General features: G+C 42.2%; 1 protein-coding gene across 5 annotated transcripts in view; it reads left to right on the top strand.

Annotated features, from left to right (window-relative positions):
- PHACTR1 (phosphatase and actin regulator 1) overlaps window positions 1-19,615 on the top strand; it is a 409,041-nt gene that overhangs the window by 26,591 nt on the left and 362,835 nt on the right. For 2 of the 5 annotated variants that reach the window (XM_048075528.2, XM_048075521.2), the window contains exon 1: window positions 4,014-4,294. The exons of 2 other annotated variants lie outside the window; for them this stretch is intronic. The gene's annotated coding sequence lies outside the window, so the exon portion shown is untranslated. Of the gene's footprint in view, window positions 1-4,013; window positions 4,295-19,615 lie in introns of those variants that run through there. One more of the 5 variants, XM_048075522.2, reaches the window with a different exon arrangement.

The following is a 19,615-nucleotide window of genomic DNA, read 5'->3' as shown; positions in this document are numbered from 1 at the left end:
TTGCCTTGGACTCCCTTGATCCTGTTTTCTTTTCCCAAGCTCAACTGCAGTGAGAGTTCTGAGAGAGAGAGTCAGGCAACAAAACATTGCCCCTGGACCTGCATATTTATTTAAAGCTTGCTTTTTCAGGTATGCAACCTGCTGACACCCTTCAAAGCGAGTGACTGCATTTCTCCAGCACTGGCAGCCTGTAATGAACATCTTGCCTCAGGGAATGCCTGTGGCTCTGAGTAACAGGCGTCAGTGTGGCAATTAATCTGCCAGCGGCTTGGGTGGCTGCACTGGAATTCAGGGCAAATACATTAACACCCGCTGTCAGTGGGGAAAGGGGGTCTTGTGGGACATGGTGGTCCTTTATTTCTGCTTGTGGTGTTTGCAAGGGGCACAGGATGAGACCTTAGTTCCAAGGAGATGGGGCCTGGCTTGGTCAAGGGAGATCCAAGTAGCAAGCAGCCAACAGAAGGGCTTCCTTTCTCATAATATATTCAAAATCCATGGGATCATCATTGATGGCTAGAGCTTAGCATAGGCATGAAAAGGTAGCCTCAGGCCAAATGAAATCACAGCTCAGATGTTGTTACGCAGCCAGCACTGCTAGACTTTGCCAATTAAGTCAGGCCATTCTCTTATTTGTTTGTGTGTTTGCGTGCTTGCTTGTTTGTTTGTTTCCAAAATGTTGTTGTATTCTGGAGCTGTAATTTGATTTGTCCTGGGTTTTCATGTGCTGTTGAGACAAGCTGAGTGGAAATTCCAGTTAGAAATTTTCATTTGTTCCCTATGCAGGTTACGGGAACAGAGCAGTGGGCCCATTGGCCTACATGGCATTAATCATCTGGGAACAATGAAAATAGAGCATTTGAATGTGTCTTGTGTTTTCCGGCAGGCTCTGTCTGAAGGACTTTTCATTTGTGTGGTGAGAAGAACAGTAAGAGGAATCCTTGAGAGGAGAGTATGTGTGTCCATCAGCTGTCCATCAGCACTAGATGAGGGCCGCATCCAAATACCAGGAATGAAAGCAAGGGAGGAATAGGGTTCCCATTCGGAGGTTCAGAACCCAAAATTTTGAGTAGATACAGCTTTTGACAAAGAGCTGTGGATGTAGACAACCATGCCTCTCCCCTAAAAGTTTCCTGAAGGCAAAGCAGATGGCTGGTATCTGCAAACAAACAGGTTGACCTCTCTGTGGCTCTTGCTGAAGAGTGACTGTTGACACTGCATTTGGCACTTTTTTGGTTATTCTGGAATATTCTGATGTTTTTTGTCACCTGTATTCCTTATTCACTGTCCTCACTGCTGCTCACTTGTCACACTTACCCAGTTGCCCCTCTCATAGGCTCTGGGGTGTGGAGCTGTTGTTTATTTAAATAAAGAGCTACCATACTAAATGTATCCCCATACTCCAACCAGGAGTTTCAAAGCAGTACGTGCCAACGTCTGACTGCAGGTATGTATATTTTAGTTCATTGTTTGGTCTAAGGACTCCCAGACTTGCTGGTAATATGGATGTCTGAGAAAGCCTCAGCATTTTGATTATAGGGCTGGGCAGGCAACAAGAATTCCATTTTGCAAAATATTTCAAGGTGTTGACACTTATGTCAAAGTGGAATGAAACCAAGACTCTCCCAAATGTTTTTTCCAAAAAAAAAAAAAAAAAGTGGGGAGGTAGGGAGCGGGTTGGAATTTACATGACATGGTAGCCAACAGCTCACACATGCCAATATTCACTTGAGAAGTGGACTGTAATCTGGAAGAGGAAGAGCAGTCTTACCACCAGGCTACTCACTGCACAGGGGTGTGCCTCCCTAGGCTAGGGATCCTTCTCTGCAACCAAGCAAAAAATGTTTCCTGTATTCCTCATTGAAAAATAAGTAAAAACAATAGGTCTCCAAGGACAGTTTCAGTTTTAAGCTGCTGCCCTTTCCAAGGAAACACCCCCTCCTTTTTTTTTTTTTTTAATCTCCCCTGCCATCTCCAATTATAGCTTTCCTTTTGTGTGTTCTCCACTCTGGAAAGGGTCATGGTAGATCCAATGCTATTAGAATTGCTTATCTTTTTCCTATAGAAACAAAAATAATCAGAATTTCAGAGTATACTAAGAATATTATTTTGTTCAGATTCCCCGTAAGACATATTTTACCTTAGAATGTTAAATTTCTGCTAATCCTGCAGTGGATTAGTAATGAACTGCAATCCAATATCCTTGCCTTTCTGGAAAACTTGGGGGGGGGGGGCGGAGGCGCAAACAAAAAAAAACAACACCCTAATGACAGGTGGATAAACTCTAAGGCAAAAAAGAGCAAGTTTGCTCTCCCTTTGGGAGAAAGCCCCAGGTGTTGCCAGGAACTCTCTTCAATGCCCTTACCAAGCTTTTTGGTTTTGAAAGCCAAGAAAAGAATGGGCATTTTCTACCCCTTCGCAGCAAGGAGAGGGAATGTTTATCAGGGTGATAACCTTATAGACTTTTAACCAAGATTTTGGTGAGGCTTTCTTGGAGAAGAAGTTTGGAAATGGTCTGGAAGACAACATCCAACGAGCTCATGTATTGCAGTCTGGGTGTTCTGGCACTGTATTTACTCTAGAATAAAATAGTTAATGTTACTGATAAGGAAATAACTAATACTTGGCAGAGATTTAATTGTTATTGGAATTTTCAGCAGTGAAACAATTAAAGAATCATGCCTTACAAACTGAAGCTGCCTGTCTGAATGGTATGTGAGAATTCATGTTTAGAAGAGACCTGATGGGGAAAAAAAAATTGTGTGCCAGTAGAAAAGCTGGAAAACATGAGTGCCTTTAAAATAAAAAAATGAATGGCTTGACAGAAATGGGTATTTTAAGAAAACAATAATTTATATGATCTGCAGTTTTAATGATAAATGATAGGATTTTCACTTTATCAGAATTAAAACTTTGCAGCATCACAAAGAGAAATCCCATTTGTGGAACAGCAGATGTGAGAGTTCAGAGTGAAAGGGTAACTGGCTGGAAAAAAATCTTTTATTTCAACATATCCATAGGAAGCTAAAAAAACCTAAGTGTTTCTTAAATTCAGTTTGAATTTTTACAGAAAGTGATCTCAAAAGTGTTGCTGTTAAAAGCATTCTCAAGAAAACTGGTAATTTTTGGTTGTATCAAGAAACAAAAACAAAGAATCACCCAATCATTGATATCAACTCCTGCACAGGAGACAGTTTGTGGTTGGAAAAGGAAGCCTCTTTACCACGAATATTTCCCTCCCCTTTCACCATTTCCCAGTGAAAGAAGGAGATCTCAGAACAGGGACCAGCCCAGAGGATGGGCTGGTGGCATCCACCATCAACAGGGGACATGCAGGGCTGTCTTCCCCAGTGGAGACCTTGAAAGGCAGAAGCCACTGATAGATCTAGGTCTGGGAGAAGCTTAGCAGCAAAAAGTGTGGCTGACCTGAACAATTCCTGGGCCTCAAGCTGCAATCTCCACTCTGTATGTTGTTTCTTTTTTATTTTTATTTATTTCCTTCTGGGATGTTTAAAAAATCATCCAGACTCACCTCAACCTTATGTTCTGTTGTAGCTCCAGGTTCAAGACCTTTCACTGTCAGCTCTTCAAGTTAAGAGTTTGGAGCACGGCCTGTTGCTGGCAACATGAGCACCCAGTGCTTAGTTTTCTGGGCACAGGAGCTTCCCTCAGAACTCTCTCTCCTCTACTCCCCACATCTGAAGGCATAGATAACCACTTCTCATCCCATTTCACAAGCAGCTTCTTAAAAGCTAAAATTCATCTCTAAGCAGCAGCATTTCTCAGATAACAGGGCAACCTGATTCACTGTTTCCTTTTGTTCCTCCCTGCTTGTGGTATCCATCTGTGGTATTTCATCTTGCACTCAGTTCGGAAAGATTTATGCAGACCTCCTTTGTTTGTTGGATGTTTGCAGGCATAGCATGGAGTGGGAAGACCTGAGTCATGACTGATACTCCTAAGGAAAGATACTCCTAAGGAAAAAAACACTACGCACGCACAAAAAGCAGCAGATGAGGCTTTGTCAGTACTTGAGCTATCCTCAGCATCCCTGTGCAGTCATCAGCCACATGCTAATAGATTTCAGTCTTGTGGGGCAAGGGAGGAGATCTACCTTTGGAGAAGTCCATTAGAGCTCGGTATGTCTCAGCTCCTAGAAGGTGTCCTTTTCCTCCCTTGTGAACTCTTTTGCTGGATGATGGAGATCACCATATGTTAGCTGATACAGGGTCAAGGTGCAGTTAACTCAGAGATGTACCAGAAACTAAATGTAACGGTCCTGCTGATGTAAGACAAGGTAAACCAGCCATTCAAGTCTTAGAGGAATATATCAGCTCGTGGTATGTGTGTATTATACACTGTTTTGAATGAATTATGAAGATGTGCGTATATATACTTTATTGATGTGATTTTTCTCTTTCACTGACCTTGTGTTTTTCTTGTATTTACAATGCATGAGGAAATCATTCCATTCTGTAAAGCAACTTTCTAATACAGGCTTTTATTTCCTTAGTATTATCACAGGAAGGCAGGATGGTCTGAAAGAAATGCAGCAGCTTGGAAAAAAAAGAATAATGCTTTTATTTTTCACAGGTGTCAGTGTTCATAGGGGAATAGTTACTAGCAAGAATCTTTGGAATAAATTAACACCTACCAGAAATACCTTGGGCCTCAGACCAACAAAGCAATTAAGCATGTGCTCAACTTGGAACTCTGCCTATTTTTCAAGTCACTTATGTGGATAATGTTAAGCAGAGGCTTAATTACTCTGCAAGATCATAAAAAAGCAGGGTTGGAGGGGACCTCAAGGGATGACCTAGAGCAACCCTGGCTGCTGTTTCTCTAAACTTCTCCATTGGTAAGATTTGTACAGCCTCTTCTGGAGGATTGTTCCAACCACTGAGCTATCCCTCAAATGAGAAAGATATATTACTTCCCCTCCACCCCCCCCACCCCCCAAACAGCTAGGTTAAATCTTTGTGTAAAATGAACCAAATTCTCTCTTGACACAGAGAACAAGAACATTTTTGATATTCTGGTAACGTCTCTTTTTCATGCTAGAAGACTAATAGCATCTATCCTCTTTTGTTCTCCCCCTGCTCCTGTTTCTCTACTGAACAATTTCCCCAGCCTTTGCTTGTTTAACATTTCTTACATCACATGCCAATCCCCATTTCTCTCTTCTGAAATCCCACTTGTGCACTGATCTCACTTCAAGAGGGAACCAAACTGATGCCCCACCAGCATCACACAGAGCAAGCTGATTGCCTTGTGTCTCACATCCAGCTTTCCTATTGATACACCTTGAAAAAAGGCTCAGCTTTTCTTCTCTATGCACATTGAGCTTTCGGTCCTCTGTAACCCCAAGATCACTTCTTGGTGTGCTGCCACTTCTCTGCTCGTTCAATCTATTTTACTTGTGTGGTCAAAAATGCGCTATTTCATTGGGTTTATTTCTGCTGATTTGAAACCCCCACTTTGTATCATTCACTAGTATAAGTGCTCTCCTCACTGTCAGTCCATGTCTCTAATAAATAAGGTAAGTGGAGCAGACTAGGATAAATGCATGAAGGACTTCCTTAAATGTCATGCTTCTCAGACAGTAAATGACTGATTACTAAACTCTCACTGCATTTTTTTTTTCTCTCTCAGTGGTACACTGAAGTGAATGCAACTTCACCAAGGCCATGTTTTCTGATTTTTTTCTTCTCAGAATTTAGTGTAGGAAAATGACATCCTGCCTCTTTCTTAGTTACTGGGCTACTTACTCTTCAAAACAATTTGTCTGACATGTCTTGTTTTAAAAAATAAATAAAAATCCACACTGGCTGATATTTGTCAACATATTGTTCTCTTGGGGATTATAACTTGGTTATTTAATTATTTGTTCTATTATCTTTCCATTTATCAAAGTTAGGCAGATTAGTTTTGAATTCCCTGGCTCCTCCTTTTTCCTCTCTGTAAATTTAGGTCCTCTCTCTGCCATTTTCCAGCCCTCTGGGACATCTCCTTTAATCCCTGAATTCTTGCAGATAATGGCTAATAGCTCAGACTGCTTTGATTAGTTCCTTACATCTGGGAAGCCATTTACACCCCTTACTAGTTGCTATTCATTTTTGTACTTATATGCTTGTGTTATTCCTGTGTGTTCATTCATCAATGTAAGTCTGCACTTCCATTTTTAGGGATTTCTTTGATACAGCAGATTTTCACAAGCTGCCAGTGCTGTCCTATTGATTTTCAACATTACTTCCTTTTTTCCTCTGCAACTCAGACTGCTCTGAGGCTGTCCAAATACAGTTGTGTATAGTCACTTTTCTGTACTTTTCTCCTCTGCAATTTATTCCTATGAGACCTGGCTTACCACTTCCATGATGCTGCTGAAGTTTGCTTTCCAGAAAGAGGAATTTGTTTCATATATTTTACTCTTTTCATGTACGTGACTGTTTTGTTACCACTGTCATCCTCCTTGCTTTCCATTTTAAAATTTAAAGTTCATGCCTATTCAGTAGCACCACAACTAAAGTATGCACTCCTTCCCCAGACAAACACCATTCTTTCTTGGAAACCATTTTTTTTTTTTTGGGCATAGTATTCTAAGAACATGATGAAATATGTCCTACTCTTTTTAGTTAGTTATCTAAAATTTCACCATCACCAATTCTTTATTTGTGAAATTTGCAGAATTTCAGCCTAATTCACACTCTGCAGGTGCTGCCTTGTATGCTGAGGTCAGGCCCAGTGCTTTTGGTTTCATTACAAGGTGCAGGAGTCAGTGAGTCACTCCTGCTATGGAGTGATATCACCTATGACATCTTATTGACCCAGCTACCTTTCTGTGTTAAACAGGGTATTGCTGATGCTTCAGCTCACAAATCCACTGAAGGCTGCAAAACATTCAGGTATCTGGTAACAGCCAAGTGCCTGGTGGTCACCCCACTATATATGCATTGTTCTTTAAATATGTAATTGCATGCACTTACCTAGACTTCTCTGTAAAAATTTAATATTGAAAAGGTTTGGGCAGGTGCTGCCTTTGCATTGTCTGAAAACCTCATACCCCTAGGGAAACTTCATTTAAAAACAAACAAACAAACAAACAGAACAATTAGGGAGTCCATAGTAATTTCATCCATAGTATAAACTGGTCATACTGATGAGGATCCACCTTCAATTGCACTGTTGATCTGAAGTAGCATCTCTGTATAAAGTTTCTTATTTTTCTGTCTGCAATGAAGGATGGAGGGGCACCTGGAGCAGAGATGGACAGAGGCAGAGGTGTGATGCTCCCCTGGTTTCTGCACCTCCCTCTGACCTGCTCTCGCATCATGCAGATGCTGCAGTGAGTTCGTCTTGCACACAGGGTTTGTGCCTGGTGCCTCCAGGCTCTCACAAATGTGTAGACCCCCAGACATGGGTAAAGGCTTTCCCAAAGGACTGCTGAAGGATGGGGGGGTGGGGAGGGGTGCTCACTGTGGTCCTACCATCTTTCCTGTCTTAAATGTGTCTGACTACTCCTTTACTAAGTGGCTATTCTCAAGGTACTTCTTGTAATGCTTATTGCTTCAGCTTCTGAAGCAGCAGCTGGCACCCCTTGCCTTACCCTGCCCAGTCAAGGCTGCTGGCCCTGTGCAAATCCTTGGAGTCCTAGACGGCTTTATCAGAAGTCTCCCTGCTCCTGTTTAACGAGTGCCATGGTTACGAGCACCACTAGACTGATGATATTCACATGCAGGAAACAATGCAGGGAAAACAGGATTTGCACGGCTCCGGCTGCACTGCCCCAAGAATTGCAGGAAACGATTGTACTTTATGAAACCGCCTGTGCTCCACTAGATTGTCTATAGCTTTTAAGGTCAAGCCATAGCACACTGCGTTTGAAATGCCCTTTGTAATAATGAAGACTGTTTATGAACCAGAGTACAGGCTGTATTGTTTACCCTAGGCTTTGGTTAAAAGGTGCTATATTTCAGTCTGTTTTGCAGGATGGCACAGGGAATCTATCATGGGCCTTTCTGGCACCGGTCAGGGCTCAGTTCAAAGGGGGAATGTCCATCATGTCAAGCCAAGTATCCCCCCGCATGCAGAAAGTCACGCAGCCAGCGCTGCCACTGCACAGAGTGAACAAAAGAGCTGGGAGAGGAGGAAATGGCGTGGCCCCATCAGGGTGCCAGGGAGAGGTTCTGCAGCAGCCGAGCTGCCCCCCTGGGGATGTGCACAACCCCAGGAGGAACGATCCCTGCCACAGCCCCTGCCAGCCGTCCAAGGGATTCCTGGGAAGCAGCCATAAATTCCAGGTCCTTCCCCAACTAATTCCCCACTTGTTTGCATCACGCGAGCACTGGCTGGTGTCAACACAGGTCCATGCAACAGGGTGCGAGCAATGGGTTTCTAACCCAGTCACGCTCTGCAGAAGTGCTTAGGCTTCCTGGTGAGGATTTAACAACTTGTTGATTAACAAGCATAGTGCTCAAAGCTCCAGCAACAAATTCTGTGTGGCTGCAGCTTGCCCCAAGAGGGGGGGGAGTTGTCCTGCAGATCTCCTGCTTTATATTGTATTGAAGGCACCAAACCAAAAACATCACTTCTAAGCCCCCTTGGGGCCACAAGCATTGCTTTTTGAAAGCGGGCTGCTTCTGCAGCTTGCCAGTTCTGCAGAAAAGCTGGTTTTAAAATGAACTGGTGCATCTTCTTGCATCTCAGCAGCAAAGGTGACACTTGCAATCTTGGTGTGAGGAGAGTGACAGGCTCAGAGCCTTTCGATGTGGCCAGCAGTGACCACATGGATGGGTCAGGGATATCATGGACTGCCTGAAAGGTATCCTAAGCTAGGTAGTCTGCTCTTGGTCCTGTTCAGTTTGCTGTCTCCGCACCACAGAGGAAAATCTCCTGGCCTCAGAACAAGGTAGGTACTTTGTCTAGGTAGGCAAAATCTCCTCCTTGACCAGGACCAAACCAAGGCCAAAATTGTTTTCTAACAAATAGCATATAAGAAGAGGAGTTAAGGGAAGATATAATTAATGTTTGCTGCAGATGCTGAAGGGTGAAACACTTGCATTTGATAGATCTCTGCTCAAAGGAGCAATGGGATGAGAGACTTATTTTTCTGTTTTATCCACCTGTTGAATCTTGACATGAATTAGAAACTTAGGGAGCCCAGAGCAGAAAGTCAGCTTGGATTGCATACTTAAGCAGAAGTATGATTACTGAGCTGTAGCTGGGCCTCCCTGTGGTCCTTCCAACAACCCTTCTGGCTCCTGCTATGAGGAAGACAGGCAGGGGAAGGCACCTGTCCCAGGCACCACCAGCTCAGAACCACCAGCTCAGATACTAGTTTGGCAAAATCTTTTGGTGTAGGGAATATTCCACAGCAGAGAGAGCAGTTGGCCTCAGCTGCACCCTTTGCACATCTCCTCCCACCCATCCTCTCCATGTCTTTCAGTACCAGCCTCGGTGTCCAAAAAAAAAAAAAACAACAACAACAAAAAAACCAACCTCTGTCTAAATTCTAGTATCTCATGGCACCAAAACTGTTGAGGAGCCTCACCAGCAGGCCATATAGATTGAGAAGAAGGGGCAATAGAACTGAATACCAGCAGATATGATAACACCCAGGTGGTGGCATGTGGGAACTCCAAGGGACCTAGGGACAGACAGCATGAGGTCTGAGAGAGGAGAGGTGTCTCAGGTTAACAAAAAGTAGAAAACAGAAGTTTCTCAAAGCATTATTCACTGTCAAAAAATCTTGGCACAGTTATATCTCATATGAACAAGCACAAGGATCTGAGCTTATTTTAATTACTAAGTGGCTAATTGTGGTTAAAACATTAGACTCTGTTCAGACACACTGTGCCATACCCTCTAGGGTATCTAAAAGCAGAAAAGTGAAGAGGTGGTCAAAGCAAACCTTAAAAACAACATTGACTTGACTAAGTCCACTCATACATCTAAGATTAGTCATGAATGAGCTTCAGCGGACGAAGGACAAATGCTCAGCTCTGGGAAGAGCCCTGTTTCTATTAACACACTGGTCTTCTCTTGGTGTGTTTTGAGAAGCTGTGACACCACCGTATTGTTCCTTACAGCAGGTCTCGTATGGTTATTCACAGTTTATCCAATACAATTACTTGCTCCGTTTCTTCTGGGTTTTCTTCCTGGAAAACAGGAAGCGTGTACCCAGGAAGATGATGACTGCATTCCTAGAGCAACTACCTGAAACTTCTGAGGTTGAGAAATATTTCCTTGCGTGCTACATATGTGAGTAATGAGGAGAATGACCTCATGAAAGCAGCAAAGCAACTTTATTTCAGATTTGGTTCTCAGACCTTCTCTTTCTTCATTTGGTCACTTTTGTGTGTCTGGTAGGCCAGACAGGCACATAGGATACGGACATATGAAAATACTACACACTCCCACCATAAGGGCAGAGTTTTTTTGTTTGTTTGTTTGTTTGTTTGTTTTCCTGGGAAAAGACTGCAGTGCTGGACTAGGAGAACTGATGCAAAGCATAGATACACAGCCCAATAAACTAGGAATTTGCAGCTTAAGGGGGAAATATATCAGAAGACATTTGAAGACTTAGAATGAGTAAATGAGAAAACAATGAAAAAGAATAAAGAGCTAGAAAACACTTGTTGGAGGAGCACTTGGAAAAAAATTGAACTTCCTAATTTAGGGCTAAATTAAACCCCTTTGCAGGGAGAAATATTTTTATCTGTTAGGAGATAGAGGTGATAAAGCTGCCAGGGAATAACAAGGCTGTAGGACAATGCCTGTACACAACACGAAGAAGTACAGAGCAGGCATCAGGGCCTTTCTGGAGCACCCACAGAAAAGGAGCAGAAAGCATATGGAAGCTGTAGATGCTATTCTCAAGATGAAGAGAAAACTTTTTAAAGTGCGTGACAAACTTCTGTCCCAGCATTCTGCAGCTAGGGTTTAAAAAATGAGAGTCTTACACAGGTGTTTGCAGCCTTTGTGACAAAGGTAGGTGTAGCCAGTATTTTTATAATAACTCTCAAGTCTCAAATTTAGGGGCATAGTCACAAACTAGGAGCACGCAAGCATCACCATGATTACCTGTCTGGTTGTCTACCTGCAGGCTGCTCTGACCTTTTGCTCTGTTTCTCCCCTTGTCCTGTACATAAGGTGAGAAAATTGCTGGGCATCCCTTTCACCATCCTTCCCTGTGACCATCCCGGCTGCTCAGTGTGGGGACATCTGAAGCTGATGAGTAGGTCCCACAGGATGACCTGTAGTTCCCACCCACCACCAGGACACAGCTCTCTGGATAACATAAAAATAAACTTTTTTAAAAAAAAAAAAAAGACAAAAATTACACAGGAAACTCTTGACCAATTTGGCTCCCTGCTTGTAACAACAGCTTTTATAAGAGCTCTGCTTTACTTGTGATCAGGAGTAATTCCAAGGTCAGCAGATCATAACCCTTTATCAAATGATAAATATTTGTCTTTATAACCTCAGCACAGCCCATGCAACTGGGGCAGGAAATTAACTTCCACCAAAATATTTTTTGTTTTTTTGTTTATAACAAGTGTCCAACATTGGCACCAGACTCAGTACTGAGATACCTAACTGCATGGCTTGGTTTTCCAATGTAATGCACTTTGCTGGAAGAAGAACTGGTTGCCTCTGAACATCAGCCTATCCTTGTAAATCACTTACCTAATTCAAGAGCTTCATTCTATATTACAGTATTTTTTAAATCTTCCTTGTTATTATTATTATTATCTTACAGTATTCTAAGTAATTTGAACAGTTCTAAAGTACAAAATTCAAAGAAAATCAGTGTGTTTATAACTTCAGTCTGTTGCCAAGTATTTATTTTCTATTGCTTTTAATTTTTATTATTGTTTCTTGTTGCTATTTTTTTGCTTTCAATCAACACTTTAAAGCATCTAGGACATTATGCAAACACATTCTTACCAACCTCAGAAGTTCACAAATCTTCAGTGGCTTAAAAACTGTATTGCCTTTATTTTATATGTTATAGAGAATCTGAGATTCTCATTACTCCTGTTCTGCCTTTTCAGCCTCTTGGAGGCATTTAGGTGGCACTTACAAGCTTTTCCCTACATCTGCATGGACATTCTTTCTCGAAGGGGATGCTGAATAGCTCACAGTCCCAAGAGCCCAGAAACTGGGGTTTTAATTGAGCCATGAACTATTGCCCAACTCACGGTAAAGTTGGAAACATTGCAGACAATTCAGAAGAGATCAGACCAAGGTATAATCAAAAGAACAGGCTGTAGAGCTGAGACAGATATTTGCATTTAGACTGTTCTGCAACATGTTTGGCTCCTCAGCACAATGCTTAAAATAAATAAATAGAGGACCGGTATGTTTAGAACCCAGCCGGAGTGAAAGTGCTTTTCTCCTTTATGTAAAAAGTCTGCACAGCAGGAAAAAAAAAGTCCTGGGGGTAGGGGACAACACAACCCCACAACCCAGCAAATGGCTGCTAAACCAGACATTTATCTAGCACTCTTGCAACATGAAAGAAGCCCATGAAGAGTTTTTTGTATGCATTTTTAGTTAAAGCGTGTGGACAGTTTCAAATGAACTTGAAAGACTGAAATCCTCTGCCACAACTATATATCCATCTGGCTTAAGAAGAAAATCCCTAAAGTATGTTTGTTGACAGACTAGTAACAATTGTAGAGTTAATACTGTTATTTACCCCTCATTTTCTTTTCTTCTGCCTTTTCCCCTTGATGCTCTCAGAAGCTTTGTCCATATGTATTTCATTTGCTCATTGATTCAGATCAACTCTGTTTTAATCCAGAACAACAAGAATAAATGAGGCCTGGATTTTTTTATTATTATTTTTATCTATTTTTTATTATTATGATTACACTTTTTTGCAGGTACTGTTTGTTTGGAGATTAGGGAGGCCTGGGGAAAAAGGGGCATTTAAAGCATGTCTCCTAGGATGCCTTATTAAAGGATGGCAGTTTCTTATCACTTTTCATCACACAGCTGTGGCCTCTTAATTCCTGTTGTTTCTCAATATGCATTCTTTAAGCATTTCCATGTTGACAGGGATATAATTTGTGGCATGTCCTCCCCTCCATTCCCTTACTGTTTTCCTCTTATCTGATTTGTTGTTGCATTATTTTTTGTTTTGGGATTTTTCTCTAAACTTGTAGGGAGCTATTTTTAACTTTCACAAAGTTTTAAAACAGAAGAGAAAAATAAAAATGAAGTCTGGGTGGAGGAATAAGCTGCAGATTCTGGGAATGTTAGCAGGCAAGAACACCATGGACTCTGGCTGGTTTTCAAGGAGCATGGCCTGGTCTTAAACTGCTGCTTTTAAGAGTGAGATGTGGTGCATGTGGTAGAGTAGTCCTGAACATCTCTGAGAACTGGAGGTGATGAGGTTGCATTAATTAACTATGAAATGTATGAAGTAGAAGCTCAGAGAGCAGGCCGCAGGAGCAGCAAGCAGCTCCAGGGCAGCAGGGTTCAGAGCTCCTTGGAGGGCAAAGCCTAATTAGGTGACAAACTGGCTGGCAAACCATGGAAAAGAACAGGAGAATCATCAGAAGGGCCAACGTGCTCCTATTTGACACAAACTGCAATGTTTTCTCAGTGTGTGGCTGAACCAGAGTCTCATACTGGAGCAGAGCCCTCATTTAACTGGAAAGGATGTACCTGAAGAAGTAGAAGTCATAGCTAACACACATTGTTCCGCCTGGTCTAGAGAATCCATAAGGTGCTCCTTGCTCTCTTTCACCTGCACTCAAGTTTGCCATTTTGATTTGCATGGGAGGCCGAGAGGTGAGCACTGGAGGGTATTGCTTCATGTTCAAGACCCAACGTCCAGTGTCAAGAGTTTAGCCTAGCTGCAACTTTGTGTTAGTGTAAGACAGCCACAGAAAGAACAGCAATACTACAAAACATTTTAGAACAAGGTAGGAGGACAGGACTGGGAGATTTGCTCCCTCTGGTACTCCAGTAGGCAATGGGGAATAGGCATGCTCAGGAGAAAACATCGCACCTCCTTATGTGGGCCTACTTTGAACCAGTTCCAGAGCTCCAGGCAGTTTGAACTTGGAGCTGGGGGTCACACACAACCCTTCAAGCTCCTCACTAACACCAGAGGGACCCTTTGGAAGACACGGCAACATCCTGGAATGGTTACTGGACATTTAGTTTCCCTTTTTCAGTAACCATGGATTTAGGCACCTTGTGTTACCTCTTTTTTAAGAACAGTAAGAAAAGAAGAGAAGGGGGATCACTAGGAATATAACAGCTCAATGACGAATTAGTTACTGTTACCAAATTTGTAACTACAAAAAAAAAAAATCCTCTCCCCCCAAAATTACCTGATGTTCCTGTCAGCCAGCTCATAAACTGAATATAAATTAAATAACAATCTGTAACACGGCCAGTAGAATTGCTAAAGAAAGCACCCAAAGAACATTTCAGACATAATAAGGAAGAGTTTTCAATGGCCAAGACATTACAGCACCATCTGAAATTCCCTAATTTGTCTGTCCTTAGAAGGTCAACATGGAGATTTATCGAGCAATGCAAAAAAAGATCTGCACAATAGAAACAAATAAGCATGTAGAGAAAGGGAGCGACTCGGTCCTTTTGCATTGTGTACCCACAGTGTACCCATTTTCCTTGGCTTTGCTGTTGATTTCCTTCCTTCTAGGCATTGCTACTCAAGTTTTCTTGTCACTGCTGTTGCAAAAGTGGAGCAGTTGTCTCCTTTACAGTCTGGGCTTTCTTCTTGCATTGCAGAATTCTGTTCGCTAGTCTTCATTTCTCTTTGGAGAATCGAAGGCAATGGACGGAAGCAGGGGAAATCGTATCCTGTACATTGAGAATTCTGAGAGGAATGTGGCGACTCAAATGTGTTTAGTGGCATTAAGATTAAAATACAGGTCTCTGTTTCATTTTAGATATGGGGTGGGTTTTTTGTTTGCTTGGTTGGTTTTGTTTCATTTTGTTTTTGTAAGAATTTTCCACCTGAGGGAAAAACTGCTATACTTCAGTCAAGTGATGACTTGCTTCTTCTGAAGTCCTTGCTTCAGGTTTCTTTTGAGTGTAAAAGAGAGAATAAACTATCAAACTTTTTTTTTTTTTTTTGGCTTTTTTCCTTGCTGTAATTCTAGACAGATTTCTAAACTTGAGATTTCAGACAATCATACAAAGTTACCTGGGAAGAGGGTTTCAGAAGGTCATCTACTGCATCCTTCTGGAATGAGGTATTTTTCCATGTTATCCCACATAGTGGATTTCTGTACCAGTTTTCAACACTCCTTGGCGTTTTTTTAATTGAGGCTAAACACACTGCACCTTGGCTGCACCTCAGAGGTCTTATTTGTCAGGCTTTTGCCATTCCTCTTGCCCCACTCTGGGCTCAGCCCAACTCACCTATCTCCTCCATGGAGTGCAGCCCCCAGAACCCGAGGGAGTGTCCAAGCTGAGGCCTCAGCAGCACTTGGTGGAAGACAGACAGTGTGCTCCCCTGCCTCCCAAACAACACTCTAGGTAGGCAAATAAGTGTTTTGAGGAGATTAACATGAGTATGGTGAGAAGTTGAGGGCTCCCCTGAGAGACTAGTGCTGCTGCTACCCCCCCTTGGTGTTGAGGCCTTGTCTCCTGCTTTGGAGACAAGTCCCCCAGGCTTATTAAACATGCAGAGACTCAGGCACCAGGATGCTCTTCTAGAGTCATAGCCAACCACTGCTACTCATAAAATGCCAACTAACCTTATAAGCATCTACCTTTTTTTTCTCTTTTCTTTTTTTTTTTTTTTTTTTCTTAATGCTTGGGTTTCCATTGGGAAAGTTTGGTTTTTACTCACATCCACCTGGCTCTGACAATACAGGTCTCCTGTTTGATCTCCTGTGCAGATCTCACACCTCAGCCTTGCCAAGACTTGCAGAATGAGCACTGCCCTGTGTAACTCTACATGTTGAAAAATGGTTTAAATGCACTCCCTTGGTTGTCCTCTTTTTCTGCACTTTTCGTATTTCTCCTCTTATTTTCCAATCCTTTTATTGTCGAGATATGAAGTATAGATCAATTCCTCTCTCCCAAAAGTACCTTTCAGACCAAACGGAGACACAGCAGTGTAAACGGTACTCCAGTATCACAGAACGGTGTGATACTCCAGTGCCCCAGACACTGGATCAGGTTCTGCCCCTGCACAAAGTTGTTTTCTCCGTGTGCCAGTCATTGCTTTAATCACCACACTGTTTGGTCCTTCACAGTCACCAGCCCCTTCAGTCAAATCATGCAAAGATCAGCTTTTCCATGAATGTTTTAGCTGAAATCCAGAAGAAAGGCTGTTGCTGCCAAGCCTGGTTAAAAAGCAATATTTATGTCCTTGAGGGAGCAAAGCTGAGACCGCGTAGTTTTGAATGATTAAACAATATTTTTATCTTGCTGGCTTCAGGAAAGCCTGTTTTTAGGCACTGAGTTTTGAGCACCACAATGTTTTAGGTCAGAGCTGTTTTTTTAGGGCTCAGTATCAACAAGAGTGCTAGGAGGCTGGACCAGCAGTGAGTCCTGAACTGACTAGGTCAGGCTGGCTTAGGGACAACAGAACTCATTGGGATGGGAAGGTGGGATGGGCTTTCCTGCCACTGATGGAAAGAGTGAAACTGGCTTTTTTTCTAGATACTAAGATTATTCTAGATATTACAATAGTAAATTGAGCTTGAGAAACACTCACCCGCATTATCCTTCCAGGCTCAAGCTGATCTGCATTGCTTCCATGCAAAGTGCCTTGAAAAACAGCAGTATACAATCTATACTTACCTCACTTTTTCTGATGTATCAAACTGCATACTTAATTATAATTAGACAATTTTGCCCTTTTTTTTTTTTTTTGAGTGACAATTTTCAACACTTCGATTTGTTTGGTCAGTGTTAAGTGTTTGCAGATGAAATTAGGACAGATTCTACTTAAGCAGAAAGTTTGAAACCTCATCGTTGACCTAAACTTTTTTCTTTACACCAGAGCAACTTTCCTTACTGTTATTGTTTAACGTTTTTGTTTTCTTATATGCTAATTCCTAGCTGTGAACAGGGGAAGCACTCTTCCTTTTGATGGCCACAGCAGTCTGGTACTAAACTGAGGTGTTGGTGCCCTCTAGTGAGCAACTTCTAATTTCAAGAAGAAAGTTTGTATTTCAGAAGTTAATTGCTGCTGCGACAATCCCCTGCAGCTAGAGCTCTTGTTTTAGATTATAAAGTCTGAAAAACTAAGAAACAGAGGTCCGCACCTCTGCAACCCTAGGGGCCACTGTTAATGCAGCAGAACTAACAATTCAGTGTATAATTTAGGAAACATTTAGGAGCATTTCCTGCACTTGAATTACCTATGAACAAATTGTTGTTTTCTCAAGATTGCATGATGTGTATTTGTGGGGTCACTTTGTGCTGTACATCCATCCACTTGTTGCCACCTAGATGCTCTTTCCCTGAGTCCCTTTCCTGTGTTTAACTTGGACATCATGCCTTCCTCTTCCAGCAGCATTGCCCCTTCCCAGTCAGTTCTGTCTTTTTGTCCACTGAGGCTTTTAAGTACATTAAGGTTTGGACAAACTGTTTAATATGTGACCATATAGTGGGGCTTTGATCCTTGATACTACCAAGATGCAGCAAGCAGCAAGGAGGAGCACTGTGATATTTGGTGTTCACAACTGGATCTGCTGTATAACAGTAACTGGTCAAACAAGTCATGGTGTAATGTTGTTCTGTTTACTGGTTAGAAGGATGTCCCCTATATGATCAGTACATTGCAATTGTAGGCTTCTCTGAGAAATCTAGTTGATAGTAATTGGATGTCTGCTTCATTTTCCTGAAGGGCTGGACCAATTTCTGCAATATCTTCCTGGAGAAATTAAGGCACTTACTTTTACATTCCTTCAAATTAATAGCATGCACAGTGTGCATTTATCCTGGGAAAATATTGATTGATTCTTCTTTAGCTGAGGTAACTGAAGCCAGTGTCTGGCAGGACTCTGAAGAATTTGTTGCTCATGCTGCATCATGCAGGGTAAAGCCTAAGGTATACTCAAGGGCTTTGGTGCTCTGCAAAACACAGACAGGAAAATAGTGATGGCAGTGGGTTATAGAAGCAGTTTGCTGCAGTCGTGGCTGCACGAAGCTGTTGTGGAGACCACACATGGCACAGTGAGCTGCCCTGGAGAGCTGCTGGTCCATGTGAATGGGACACCCAGGCAGCACAGGACTGGGGCCGTGTGCACAGGGGACAGAAGCTGCCTAACCTCAAACAGGTAGAGATGCTACCAGATAAGGCTAGCATTAGACATTTTCTGTATTGTCCAGATAAGGCATGTTTCCAGGTCTCACTGAGGCTGGTGAAGGCAGAGGCACAGCTCCCAGACTCTCGGAAAAGTGAGCTGTGAGATTAAGTGATGGGGAAATGAGAAGAGCCACACTGTCTGTGGCACAACAGCCTCCTAGCGACAGTCTGTGTTACAAGTAGAAAGCAGCATAATGGGGCAGAGATCTGTTCCTTGTGTTTCTTGTACATTTTTAACCAGCACTTCCTAATGCCTCAATGCTTTAGTCTCAGCTTAATGTCAATATCTAACTTATTCCCTGGTGCCCTGAAGAGGTTCCTGGGCTGACAAGAGTAACAGGCGTAATGCAGCTCTTCCTTCTGAAAAAGTGCATGACTTGTCAAGAAAACAGGACTAATACACAATTCCAGCTATTCCAGGCAACTGCAGTCTCTCTGTACTGTATGTACTACAATATTAGGTGGATATTTTTCTATAGTATTCTAGACTGAGCTGGCTGATGGTCACATTTCCTTACTCACAGGTGCTGTTTCAGTTTGACAGAGATTTCACACTGCAACAAACCTAAATCAACTGGAAAGTGCTTATGTAGTGACTGCTCAAGTAACACCCATGAAAAACAGTTGACAAAGTAAATGTACATAATGCACTTAACTAGCATGTTTTCTAGGATGCGTTCAGGTTAACTGTGTGGGTAGGTTAAAAACCGCCTTCTCTGGGTATGGCTCTCCCTAACAAATCCAGTCACGATCCTCGCTGTCAAGCACAGGAGAAGGCAAGCAGAATCTGTAAATAGAGGAGGAAAAACTTGGCAGAGCTTTGGAAAATTTCAAAGCAAACCATGACAAAATCTCCAAGAATTACAAAATTGCCTTCCTTATAGGAGTTGCAACATTTTTTGAAGGGCAGTACCTGGACACTAGCTACCTACCTAGGTTCTTTCATAATGAAAAGGTAGGATTTGGGTTTCATGTTAATTTGAGGAGAATTGAAATGTATTTAGAGGACTCAGTTACATTCAGTTATAGGTATTCCTGTTTATGAGGAGAAACCACTTTAGTTATTTGAGAAAAGCAAATCTATAAATAGCAGTACAAATCTGCTGCAGATGGGCAGAAACTCCATCCCTTAATTGGAACATTTCATGCTTTGGGGCACTTGAAATCTGAGTCTGACTTTTGCATCATTAAATGTTTAGAGTCCTCCTACACAAGATTGTAAAACATGCACTTTTCAGCAGATGTTACTTAAGTCAGATTCCTTCTCTCTCTATTTCTCTACCTCTCTGTCGTTATTCCCTCTTC

Source organism: Anser cygnoides, chromosome 2, assembly GCF_040182565.1.
Source record: "Anser cygnoides isolate HZ-2024a breed goose chromosome 2, Taihu_goose_T2T_genome, whole genome shotgun sequence".
NCBI lineage: Eukaryota > Metazoa > Chordata > Aves > Anseriformes > Anatidae > Anser > Anser cygnoides.
Note: the sequence above shows the minus strand (reverse complement) of the source record. Positions and strands in the feature narration are given on the sequence as shown.